This window comes from Manacus candei, unplaced genomic scaffold (genome assembly GCF_025592945.1).
Source record: "Manacus candei isolate 608988 ecotype Guabito, Panama unplaced genomic scaffold, ASM2559294v1 h1tg000049l, whole genome shotgun sequence".
In the NCBI taxonomy this organism is placed as follows: domain Eukaryota; kingdom Metazoa; phylum Chordata; class Aves; order Passeriformes; family Pipridae; genus Manacus; species Manacus candei.
In genome coordinates this window covers 14,798,790-14,812,638 of record NW_026138097.1, presented here as the reverse complement: position 1 = coordinate 14,812,638, position 13,849 = coordinate 14,798,790, and the positions used below count along the sequence as shown (strand labels likewise).

Sequence of the window (13,849 nt, the reverse complement as noted above, 5' to 3'; positions counted from 1 at the left end):
GAAATTACGGTCATGTGGGGAAAGTGCTTGGCTGAGAGCTGCAAAACCAAGGAAGGGATACAGGGGTCTATTAACTGGCATTCAAACAAAGGTGACTGGTAAATTTCTTTCCAGGTTTATTATTTTAATTATTATTTTATTGTAATAATTTTTTTGCTCTGTTATGGGGAAAAGAAATCAGAGCTGTAACGTGATCAGGAGATAATGTGCCTACCCTGTATTTCAGCCTACTCCTTGTCCAGAGTTGGTAATATTATCCCAAACATAATTTTTTTTCTTAAACAGACACAACTTACTATAAAGCTAGAGGCCAGACATCACATTTTTATTTTATCTGACCTTCCACTGAATTAGGAGTGTTTGAAAACAGGTCACTGTTCCATCAGAGAGTCATATCAGAGAAAATATTTAGTGTGCATGTGGTATGTACTCTTAATGGAAATATTTACCAAATGCACATTATATTGTGCTGTAGGACAGTTACATCTTTCCTCTTCCTTCTCTTATCTCCTGTGTTACCACTGGCGTAGACCAGACAACACTGAACACCCATGATGGAAATGTATCTTCTCAGTTTATACAAACCACATTAGTGTAACAAAGCTTTAACTGCTGTTAAAAGGAATAAAAAAACATTTGTGGGAAGCACTTTATTTCATTGGCTTCTATTTCTCATGCCTTGATGATTATATCTGTTTTAAAAACACTACAGTATTTCTTCTGTGTATTAAATTTATGGGCTTCAAATTCCTCATAGAGCTGATTAGTTCTGAGCTCTAGCAAATCTTGATGCGGGGGAGAAAAAAATGATACTGAAAATATGGGTCACAGAGGAAATAGGTGGCATAAGAGTATCCTAGAGAAGAAAATGCAGGGTATCAGAGTTATATTTCTAGCTTGGGCATGGACCTCATGTTTCATCTCTTGTGCTGCCTTTTGGCATGTCTGTCTTATTCACATAGATGCAAATTTGGTGTCTCCTACACTGTGTGGAGTGTGTGCTTAGCCTGATGGGAGCAACTCAGCCACAGATACTTGGATCTGCTCCAACAGAAATTGTCAAATCACAGCTCTGTGTTCACAGCCTGAAGACATCCTATGCTCAGTGATACCAGACTCCAGGAAAACAGTGGTAGTTCGGTGGCTTCTCCCAGGCAACCTACAAGTTTGCCATGAATCAGTGCTTGCTTCTCACACTGAACTTGAAAAAGATCAGTTCAGAGACTTTTTAAACCCAAATGTATAAGGTGAGGCTTCAGAAGCCTCCAGATATCTAAATTAGGGTTGGACTCTCCAAGATGTAAAGCATCCTGCATATGGATCATCCAGTGGCTGTCATTCATCCTCAGTCCTGTTGGGCCACAGATCCTCAGTGTCTTGGAACTCACACTACTTCTGCTCAAGTAAAAATGGTAGGCTGCAAATCAAATTAAATCCTTCAAAGCATTTTGCATGCTTCTTGTTACCTGCTCACTTTGTTCACTGGCTTTTTCACATCATAGTAGCCAGTGAACTCTTACAATTTAAGTCCTTCCTCCCCCTTTTCTGCCCCCTCACACTTTTATGCTTTTGATGACATACTATGGCTAAGACTAGCAAGACCTATATGAGGAAGAAGAATGTGGGCCAAACCTTGTGGAATGAGATCCAGGAGATTATGAGACATAACAATGGCTTTTGATGCTTTCTGGCATACTGTGTGATCCATGTGGAACACATCAAAAATTGAATGTTAGTGAGATTTACCTACTGCCTGCCTTCTTGGTGTTTCCTAGCTTACACTCTATGGGCACTGTAGCTCCTAACATGAGGATACTTGTGGGATCCCAGAGTCATATGGCCAAATGTTCAAAAATAAACACATTTTTGTCAATGCTGCTAATGTTTTTCTGCAGATCTCAAAACCATTTTCAGCCTTATCCTGGAAAAAAAGTTCTGATAATTTATGTTAGCCAGATGTTTTAAAATTCAACAGCTTTCACTACCCATAAATTTAATAGCATTAAACACCTGCTGGCTCAGAGAAGTAGTTCTTGCCAAAAACGAAAGCAGGAGCAGAGAGATACACTACTAATGTACTCCTTTGCTTACTGTCAGAGCTAAGGCTCTGATCTGGAGCTCAGTACAACATTACCCCATGCAGACAAAGTTTTCCTGCCTCTCTGCTTCAGAGTAGAGGACTCATAACAATTCTATCCTGCCAAATAATAAAAAACTAGGGGGAAAATTATAAAAAAAGAAAATAAACTAAAAGAAAAAGAAGTTTCAAAAGTTAAGAAGGAGACTTGTTTTAGGCCTTTACTGAAACTCAAAGAAGTCTGATTATTGAAAATTGTGGAGAAATCTATAATGAAACATCAAAACCTGAGGGCTCTTGGCAGTGAGGAAGGAGCACAGGTCTCTGACAGTCAGTGTCACCACTCTGAGAGCTGGACCTGGGAAGTCAGAGGGATGTGACAGGTCTGACTGCAACAAACAGTTATCACGGTGGTGTCAAGCTTCAAAAAGAGAGGTTTTAAAGTCTGTGGAGAAACGCATGAAGGGAAGGCTGAAGGGAAAAGTGAAATGCTTAAACAATTGAATGAGATGGGAAGTCATTAAAGGGTACAGTTTTGGAAGGAACAGCACTGCACTAAAGGGAGAGAAAACAATGAGCAGAGTTTTAACATGCTTGGCTGAATGTAGCACATAAAAGTTTTCAGTAACATCCTTGCAAAAAAAATCTTCAGCATGGTGTCACTAGGTTTACAAACCATTTATTTCCTTATTAATGAGTATTTGAATGGATTTTTATTTGTAGAATAGTTGCTGAAAAGGAAGAGCATAAACAATGATTCAGAGAGAAGTGAGTGTTACCAGATTGCTGTGGGTGAGTCACTGACAAAGAAATTGAGAGAAAGGACTCTGCTGTCCATGATCGACTTTGGAGGCTGGCAGCAGGGAAGTGGAGCACATTTTTGGAACAATTTTTGTAGGTATTCCTGTGGTACTTTTGAGGAATGACCACGTTTGCAAGATGACATTAGCAAATAAAATGAATAGAAATATTTAAATTTGGAGTTCTGACAGAACAAGCAATCAACAACCTGTTTGACTTCCATGAGACTTTAATAGTCAAAAAACTATTTGATTCAGACACTGTGAGCAGCTTGGAGTATGGATTATGAGCACCACCTTCTCCTAGCACACACTAGTAGTAGTGAATAGAGCCAGGCGATGGCTTCCTCATACTTCAGTCCTTGCAGAAGGACTGAACTGAAACACCACTGCTTTTAGGAGCATCTGACTGATACATCAGCGAGAACCACACACCTCAAAACAAGTAGTTTATGTGAATTAATTTTTCCAATATAGCTTGTATGTGGTATCTTAGTTTGATTTGTGAGAAGGGGTAGTCTTGAGGATCTTGTTTCAGGAAACAGGTAGAAGCTATAATAATAATGTTTCACAGATAAGGGGCAGTTTATGTTCTGGTCTTAGAACAAAACAATAAGGTACCTCACACTCCGAAGGGAAATGTATTGTCAATGGAAAAATTGTCTTCCTTTTCTTTGTCTATTTAAGGCAGTTTTTGCTGCCAGTTTATCATGAACACATAAAGGTCTAATGCAGTACAGATTAGACTGTATAAAATTAAGAGAGCAGCAAGAACTCCAGATGTTCATTAGTAGATTGGCTATTGTAAAAGGCCACTGAGGAACTTCATCTGTTCTGTTCCCTCAAAGATTTCCAGTCATTAAATAATTTTCAAGAGACTCATATCAGCAGATTCTGTTGTGTTTTATAAAATCTTTATTTTTGAACACTGCGATTCAAAAACCCTGAATTTGCCACTGGCATTGCATAAACAGTTTCACTGCAACTGCCCCCACTTATGACAGTGCTGAGTTTAGCTCTCTGTCATTGCGCATACATGTTGAGAAGGCCATTCAGGTGCAATGACACATGGAACCTTAAAACTTTATTGCCCTGTGTCTAGAAACATAAGTAATAGTCAAGTTTGCGTTGCTCTAACATTCTTAAAAGTAAATTGGATTTTTGGATTGTATTTCATTCTTATTTTTAATAAAGTGTAACAGACATCAGCCTTAAAGCCACACTTACAGGGTTAACTTTTCCATTTATATAATAAAAGGCATTTTTTCCTCCAAACAAGATGCATTTATGCTTGCAATTGTGGTGAGCTGCGTCCTGTCACCTACTGTGCTCTATGCTGTAAGTGCAAAATCCAGCATTGATGTTGTTCAGAATGTCAGAATAGCTTTAGTTATAGTTAAATAGGAGGCTGGACACTTGTTTACTTTGTTTTGATTTTTTGTGCACGTGAACATGACTAGGTGGGATACTTACTTTTTACCATCTTAAAAAGAGGAATGGTCCTCTGGGTCACACAAAGATACCTTGTTCCCTCTTTCCAAGTCTATTTCACTCTTTCTTCTCCTGCCCCACCATCTGTTCTTTGCTTTAAAGTACTAACTTTGCCCTTATTTTTTGTGTAATTTCTTGCATTTTAGTTGTACAAAAACAAGGACTTATTTTCTGTAAGAAATTTGGAACCAGTTTCTTACAGAAAATGAATATGTGCTTTGCAGTCTTGATCATCAAAGCAGTTAACTTTAAGGATGTGAATAACATTGCCTTTAGTATCAAGCACACAAAGGTGGACTAGCTACTGTGAAAGTTCAGTCACTTTGGTTGTCATTTCCTTTCCATTTTCAAAATTGGCATTTTCTGTTTGAAGTCAGTGAAGCTGTTGTAAAATCATGGAGACAAAAAAATTTATTTTATTAGTTAAATATACAGTTCTCAAATACAGACTTTTTCAGAAATTGGAAGAATTTGGATATTATTCTCATTTCTTAAATGCGATAGTTTCTATAAGCAGCCTTGAATATATGTATATGCAGAGAGAGATCGAGATCCCTAGAACAAAAATACTCTTCTTCATAACTTTCTAAGTCCAAATGATACAATGCTAAATATTGTTAGAGCTGTTCTTAAATACTCTTTTCTAAAACAAATAATCAGTCAGGTAGTGAAAGAGCAGAACTTATACGCCTTCATGAAGCTCCTGTCTCTATTGGCTTACAGTTGAACCAAATACCGCAAAACCCCCAAGCCTCTTCTTTTTAATCAAAAGACACACAATTTCTCACAGGATCAGTTTTTATGAACCATACATCAGGCTTTCTAATTTTTGATTCAGAACGGTTTTTAACACAGTCTAAACCATGATCTTTTACAAAAACTCCAACTGTTACTTTTTTGTTCATTGTGTTAAAATATGCAGTACAGAGGGCACAGCCTTTCCTCAGTCTTTGTTGTCACAGGTGATGACACTGCTGTTTGAGGCCAAATTCAGTTCTTGATTACAATGAGAGATGGGAGAATATGCCTTTAGGGAGAAAAGCGTTTATGATCCCTCAAAACTTTTTGATTTATGAGGCTTCTCTTTCATTGTGTGCATGTATTAAAAACCAAGACTTTTCAAGTGAGATAGGAAACCAGACAAAATACATTGAGCATGATTTCACTGAAAACTATTGCACTGAAGCATATTTGTGCTGATAGAAGACCTCAACCATACAAGTGAGTTCTCCTGCCAACTTCCTAACTCCATCAGGGCAGATCAATTCCATACTTCCTACAGTGTAGTGAAATTACAGTCTTGACAACAAAATGTATACCTTTGAACGTACAGACATGAAGCTTAATCAATAACTGCATTATTATTAATAATTTCCTAATTAGCTATATGCATTTATGCTGATAAATAGAACGGGGCTTCATGAAACTGGTCCCTGATTTTAAGATTTGTGACACCATAACATAATTTTATGCTAAGCAGAATTCTCAAATTAGTTGTCCCTTTAATACTTTCACTTCCCTTGTTTCGAAACCTGAAAGACATTGATTATTTGCACTTAACCCAGTACTAAACCCACTTTGTGCTAGGTCTACTGTTAAACTTTTGGGAAGTGCCAGTTCCAACTGGAGTCCAAAGTCTCAGGTTAAGTCTTTTCTTTCTGTAGTTCCTGGCAAAAGAGGGACTCCATACAAAGGGCAGAATAATAACAAAAGGAGGGAGAACTGCAGCTAACCAGGACAAAATTCTCAATGAAGGATTGTTTCTAACTCCTACCACTTCCCAAAGCTGTGTTGTTGGTATCGTCTCTACAGGACCCACCAAATGGCACCCTTTCCTGAGGGAAGGGGCTCAAAAGGTTTTCTTTCAAAGGTCTGACCTAGGATAACTCTCATAAAGCATTGCCAGCAGGTAAAATAAACCTTTCATAAATTAGCCTTGTGATTAACGTACTCATCCAGGTGCAAAGGCTCTGTAACCCACTATTCCCTAAGGAAGTGTGTAGGCACATCTCCCACTTGAATGCCTTAAATCCCAGGCTGTGAAGGAAAAAGTGCTGGACTGTTCAGGTGGAGGAGTGTCACTGGGTAGCAAACAGAAACTGAGCAAAAATCAGGGGTCTGGCTCACAGATAACATATTATGAGACTATGTTTATTTATCTTGCATGCTTTGTTTACCAAACTGTAGATGGATGTCCTGTTCTTGATCTCTGTTCTCAGAGCTGTTTGTATACATTAAACCATAACAAAATAAAAAGCAAAAATAATTTTGAGAGTGACATATACCTTGTTTCACTGGCTTCCCCAGGGGAAAATCTAGCAGATCTCTTTAGAGCTTGAGGAAACTGATAATCCTCACTGACTTCAGAGGAAACCATGGGCACACTGCACTTTCATAAACAGAAAATCATGTTTCATGTTGCATATAAAGTAGTAAAGGTACAATGCTGGCATATTTGCAAAAATACTTGGACTAAGGAGCCCTTTCTGGGTTCCAATAAAAGGATTGGCAGGGTCTCCCAATAAAAGGATTTGGAATTAACATGAGAAAGTCAGAGTGTTTCCAGGGCTTGCAGGCTTGGTATCCCTGAAAAAAGGTCCTTACCTTCTGAGCTAAAGCCAGGACTTTAATGGCAGAAACCTGGAGAGATCATACAATTTTTTGTCCAGTGCATAGGATTTGTGAAGCTGACTAAGTGAACATTTAGAAAGGATTATTTTTCTTTTTTTTTTTTTTTATCATCTTATTTGTCTGGTTGATTTATTCTCCTGTCCTCCTTACACTGTCTACACTTTAATCTGTTTCTAGTTTATAGGAACTATAAAAAGTCTTTTACACTGAGAGATTTACTTTATTTGAATGCAAATTAAAACTATTATCTTTCAGTTACAGGCCAAAGATTGCAAAATAATGCTTGTTTATAACTTGAAAAACTAATCTTTTCCCCTCTGTAATGCCATGTAAATTGTTAACATAGAAATGTACAGTTAATTTTTACCAATCATTTATATGTTTTATATGTTAATTTGTTGAAGTAGATAATAAGACATAGAGAGAGTTAGATTAGGATGATAGGAAACTGTAATATACTTTGCTGCTGCTGACTCTATATATAAATAGTTTTAGGCTCAAATTCCTTGTGGTGGTTCCACTGAAATCAAAGAAGCCATGACAGTCTGCATCTGGTTCATATTGTTAAAGTTACTGCTTATGAAAAGATGAAATGGAATTCACAAAAAGCCTGCAAAGAGAGGGAAGAATAGGAAGAACATGTTATCTTTACACAAATATGATAACACAGACGAAATTTTGAAGCTAGACAAAGAAACAAAATGCATTTCCCAGACATTGATCCTGCTCTTTCCGTTTATGAGAAACTCTTGGTACCACAATCAGATCCTTTTGTGGGGCAGAGAATCAAATGATCCAGTAGCTCGGTATGTAGTGTGCTTGTGTATTGGTACTGAGAAGCATGAACCAAATTACCCTATGCCAAAAAGTATATGTATATGTCTGCCCCAGAAAATAATAATTGTGTTTTATCATTGTAAACACAAACAGATTTTGCTAGTGGAAGGACTTAGATATAGGAAGAAAGAAACTTGCTTCATGAAATGACAACACGTAAGCCGTAACATTACCTTGCTTTGTCTGGTGTGGATCTGTCCCTGGGCAGCTCTGTCTTTCCGTGCCCAGGGAGAGCAGCCTCTGTTCCAGCAATAGGATGGTGTGCACCACCAAGGTGGGGCTTGGCCTAAGTAAAGAGCCCTAAACCATATTTCTTAGTCAGATTTGCCTTCATTGCTCAGGATAATGATGATTGTACTTGTGGTCTGCAATCCCAAATGTTCATCATGCACATGTTTATGAACATGGTCTCAAAGTGACTTCATGAATCATAGAATCATCGAATGTTTTGGGTTGGAAGATCATCTACTTCTAAATCCCCTACAATGGACAGGGACAACTTCCACTAGCCAAGGTTGCTCAAAGGCCCATCTAACCTGGCCTTGAACACTTCCAGAAATTGGGCATCTACAGCTTCTCTGGGCATGCAAGTAAATGTCAGTCAGGAGTGAAAATTCAGCTTCTAGTTGACATGCCCTGTCTTACTCCTGACAGGGCTTATTCTTGTCTTATTCATTACTCCTTTGTTACCGATCAGACTTATTCTTGCTTCTTCTTTTTCTTCCTTTTCTAAAAAATACACATTTCTCTAAAGTAATATTTTCTTCTAATGCATGCAATCAGGTTGCTTGGTAGACTTTCAAGAGTATCTTACTTTCAAGAGTACTTGAAGTACAAGGATCTTACTTTCAAGAGTATAATCACATGCCTGCTGGAGACAAAACTAGTTCTGTGTTTTATCTGGCTGTGTGAACTTTTCTCTGTGAGTACAGTACTTTTGTATCTTGTCTTCTCCTTCCAACTGCAATTACATCCAGAGGCAAAGGAGTACTTCCCTTCTCCCACAGCTTCTCCTAGACTGGATTGCTTTCTACCTCTGGCAGCCAGAGCTGAGCCAGGAGGGAAGCAAGGACTGACTATCTAAAAATTCCCAGACCACTTTGGGAATAAAACAAGAAATTATATGTCCATATCTGGATATGCATATCAGAAGAGATAAATGGAGAAGAAACATTGAATACCTTAATTTACACTGGAAAAGTCTGTTAGTCCAGTCATACCTTGCTCACACGTAATGACACGGAATAGAAGGCCTTAAGATTTCATGTTGCCCAAGCAGGGAAATTGTAAGGGGAGTATCTGTTCATTCACATATTGAGAAATTAAATGGAGACTCAAGGCCATACCAGTAACTCTGGCTTGATTGATTCTTAAGGCCTGATCAGAAAATAAGTGATGAAAGAAAAGACATTCTTAAAGGTCACACACCTCCAAATCCCATCTCTTTTATGTTTTACCAGTATTATTAGCTTACATGGAACATTTTTGAAGCTGCAAGAGGAGCTCTCTTTAAGCAGTGAAAGCTGCTTTTAATTGCCAGCATTCAGGTAGTGGGTTTGGTGTTGTTTGCTTGCCAAGTGAGTGGTTGGGTCAGCTGAGGAAGAAAGAATTGTCACACCGATAACTGATAACATAGCCAATATCCACTGCCTTATGTCCAAGAGATTTTGCTTCAACTGTATTTTTTCTTTTCTATTAAAGAATTAAAGTGTGATATTTTATAATCCTGAATTCTTTACAGTAACTGGAGAAAAAACACTACTGGTTTCTTTTAAAAAATTCTTAGTGGTTTGTCACAATATGAGATCTCCAGTTAACACAGAACAAGACAGTCTCTGCAATGTAAAAACTCATTCATGGTTTTGTCTGCATTTGGTAAATTAATTTCTGGGACATTAAGGTCATGCTGAAGAACAAAAATCAAAAACTTCCAAAAGAATAGTGAAATTACAGTCTCTGTTTTCTTTTTCTCCTGGTCCCATCCTGTTTTCCTTAAGTCAATAAAAAATAATATATAAAGTGAAAGTATGTGGGGTTTTCCTTTGCAGAGAAAAGCAATGAAAATATAATGCAGCTGTAGTTTCTCAATGCCTCTTTCAGGAGAAGGAAACTTCCTTCAGGAAATTGTTTTTTCTTGTTGGAAGTTTTTTTGTTAAAAAAATAAGTTTTCAAAACCAAAATTTACCAGAAAAGAAAGTTCAATGTCACTGATATGTTTAGGAAACTCTAGCAAGAAATTCAGACTTTCACGTTGAAATAATGGTGTGTAAAGTGTGTTTTAATGAAATTATTTGAAGTTGAAAACACCTGAATTTATACTCAGTAGAAATATTGATTTAGGATTAAGAAAAATGTTAGAATTTGGAAGGAATCTTCTGTATGTGAACTAACTTACTCACTGAAAAAAAAATCTAGTATGTATCCTGTAAAATTCTTGTTTAAAAAACTGTGGTTTACAGATTGTTTTCACTGGAGCTTTTCTTGATCGTTGCTTTATATAAAATGACTTGATTCCTAAATAACTTGAATAGACAGGAAAGGGACTAGGGAATACAGATATAATCTTAAAATATTGTTTCTGCTAGTGCTATAAGAAGTGGCTTGGTTCATTTTGACTGATATACTTTCATGCTCTGTTTTGAAATACTTTAATTTGAAGCTTGAACTGTGAAATAACAGGACCAGAGGAATTTTCTTTTTGGTTTTTACTACTTCCCAAATTAAGTCATTTGGGTAAAGATCTTAAAATCCAGCACCAATGTGTGGCTTTACTAATAATACCTATGTGATCATGTCATTCCTGAGAAAGGCATGTTTCAAATAAGAAGGAAATGTCAACCTTGAGTATTTTTTATTAAATCTTTTTTCCTCTTCTCTTCAAGTTCAGGTTAAGCTGACCACTTCCTTTGTCTGGTTTATTTTTATTAGAAATGAACAGATTCATTAACTGTGCAACTTGGTGGTCAGGCAGTGACTGGATATGTCCAATAATGGGTAATAGCTGTATTTTTCATTGGGAGACCAATGTTTGCTTTGGAGATCGCCTGGGGAACAGATGTAATCTGAGACAGCACTATGTTTACCTCTTGTTTCAGTGATATTTTGAGCATGTTTGAAACCAGTGAGAAAGAAAAACAAACATTTCAGAAGAAAGTACCTACAAGCACTCACTATCTCCCCAGACTGCATTGTCCCCGGGCTCCAGCCAGAAACTCTGGTAAGATTGCTGCACACACACGCACTTGAACATACATGCACACACATGCACATATATATATGTATTCCATGGTGCAGTCATGACCTGAGCCTACCTTTCTGACTGATCCGAAGGTTGACTTTTTTAGCTGTGAGGGTGACCAAGCACTGGTACAAGTTGCCTAGAAAGACTTCATACTTGGAGGTACTTGAAAGCGATTTGGATGTGGTCCTGTGGAACCAACTCTAGATGGCCCTGCTTGAGCAGGTGTCTTGGACTAGATGACCTCCAAAGGTCCCTTTCAACCTCAACCAGCCTCTGTTTCTGTGATTCTGTGTGTATCCAAGCCATTTGATGAACTGCTTGTGGACTGATGCAAGTCAGCTACTTGACAAGGCTCAGCAAGTCAAGGCTGCTGGTCAACGTCAGTCCGCTCATCAGAAAGTTTTTTGATTTACACAGTTTCGTGCAATGGGTTTAATTTTATTTCTTTTCAATCCTGTTTGTGCTCTATTTCTTGTCTTTCCAGCAGCTCCCGCTTTCTACATGGATATTATTGGTAGTCAAGGTCATTTGAAGCAGTAGTCACATAGGTGACTCAGAAAAGAGTCTGAGGAGTATGAACAGAAGTATTCTAATACTATGCACAATATTAAAAAAATAAGACTCTTGTCTCCTCGTGGTGTTTTCAGCAATATTTTCCCTGCCAAAATGATTAAATTTCAGATTGCAGTTTTCATACACTCAATAAGAAGCACTAATCTTTAGTAAAGAAGGAGAAAGTGGGTGAGGAATTGAAAACAATTCATATTGCCCATTTTCCAAAGCTGTCTCATTACTCTTTAGTTGTTTCTTTTTCCAAGCAGTCTTCCTGTGGTAGCAGAATAAAACATTCATCCAAGCTTTGCACAATTGCCAACATACATACTCCAGTTCAGTCTTACTTGAAAGTAAGAAATTGCTACGGACGTACACTCTGGAAGGCACTGCCCACTTCTATGGGCTGCTGTACAACTCCCAATGAATATTCAATTGCCAGTGTGTTTCTTTCAAGTGCTTCTAGCAGGCACTGCTCTTATTTAATATGTCATGAATGGAGACGTAAGTAGTGACTTGTCACTAGGGCTGTTCAAAATCTACGGGGTCAGTTTGTGTAATGGCTTGTGAAATTAAACATCAATGTTTAATAATTGATAACAAGCCACATTTTCCAGGAGGTAAACTCCTCACAACACTATCCATTTCTACTTCTGCAAGGTAGAGTGGGAGAAAAGGAGAAAGGCCAGGTCTAAGTTCAGAGTGAATCATCCTCAATTGCAGACAGGTAAAGAAACTCTGTGAAAGACCAGTCTGTCACTGATCCCTCTGTGGCACACATTTCAGAATGTCCCTAGGAACAGAGATCCCCAGCTGGGCAGGAGATAACTGAGAGCTTTCCTGAGCAAATAGAAGCTTTTGCTGAGTAAACACCATGTCACGTGGTACTTAGCAGATTTTGAGGCTGCCCTGCAATAAATCTAGTGTGTACTGCATTCTGGTGGGGAGCAATCTGCAAAACTGAGCTTTTAAACTAGCATTCCCTACAAGTGGAATCTGGGTTTGCTATAGGAATTTTGCTCTACTGGATGTTGGATTAGCTGTCTTATGGCAAATTCTCTGCCACTGAGGAGCTGGATACACCTTTATTATTTTCCACTGGCAAACCCCCTTCTTTCTTGTCATTTTATTACAGCAAAAAAAGTTGAAACTGGGTGAAAAGGGGATGCTGTGAGTCAAGCTTCTTCTTAGGACCTTTTTTGGGGCTGATGCTTTTAAGTTGGCCAGTTTCCCAGAAAAACAATGAGGATTCAGACTGGACCACCAGATGGGAGAGAGAAAGTGGGGAGGAAAGATGGTTCTGTAGTGGGGACATTATTCGCACTATAAGAAACAAAGATTCAATTTAGTTATAAACACAGTGCATTGGTATTATTGTTCTTACCCTGTCTTCCTAGACTGGGAAAAAGACTTCTGTGCTTAAAGCACAAGGAAGCACTGCTCCTCCTCTCAGGTTCAGTGGCAGAACCGATGTCAAATGCCAGAGTTCTCACTAGCTGTGTCTACTCTGTTTTGTTACAGACTCCGGAGATGTGCTCCTGAGTATTCCATTTTCTAGCTGGTAATACTCCACTGATTTCTGTAATGTTGTGGTCTTCAGCTGGAAGCCAGGAACTGGCAGGTAGGACTCCCACCTGACTTCCCAACTGGTGACTCCACTGTTGTCTGCGGTTTTGTCAATAGGGAGAGGCCATGAAGAAGGAGAGTTGTTTAAAAGGGGAAAGGAGACAAGGGCCTGGCAGAGGCATTGGTGTTACCAGTTATGTTGGTTTGAGACTGACTTTGCCCATATTTGCCCAGCTAGCTTTACTCATGGAATCTGTCATGCCAAGAGGGAGATTCACCAGTGCCTCACCATGGTGTTTAAAATGTTCCTCCAAAGAACTCTTAGTCATCAACATTTGGTCTCATCAGCACGTTGTGTAAGCAGTATGTGACAAGTAAGAGCTCAGGGTTAATACTTTCCAGTAACTCAGGTATGTTTGGGTACATTAGGGAGCAGAGCCTTTTCTGTGTCCAAGTCATGCCACTTTGAAGTGAAGAGTGTACAACACTATTATATACTGATTGTTGTTCTTTCCTTTTTTCACTCTTCTGGAACCTCACATATCTCAGACTCACAGTATGTTGACAAAGAGAGAGATGGCTGCCAGTGATGGAAGAAGCAGCGCTCCTTTGGGTACATTATAAGTGCTCCTGTGATGAGCTCATTTTAAAGGT

The 13,849-nt window shown here is 38.4% G+C and overlaps 1 long non-coding RNA gene across 1 annotated transcript in view; it reads left to right on the top strand.

Annotated features, from left to right (window-relative positions):
* Positions 1-13,252, top strand: part of LOC127476402 (uncharacterized) — a 62,696-nt gene extending 49,444 nt beyond the window's left edge. Inside the window, exons 3-4 of the long non-coding RNA XR_007906593.1 lie at positions 10,932-11,053; positions 13,151-13,252. This is a non-coding gene — a long non-coding RNA (uncharacterized LOC127476402). The remainder of the gene's footprint in view (positions 1-10,931; positions 11,054-13,150) is intronic.
* Positions 13,253-13,849: the final 597 nt, after the last annotated feature.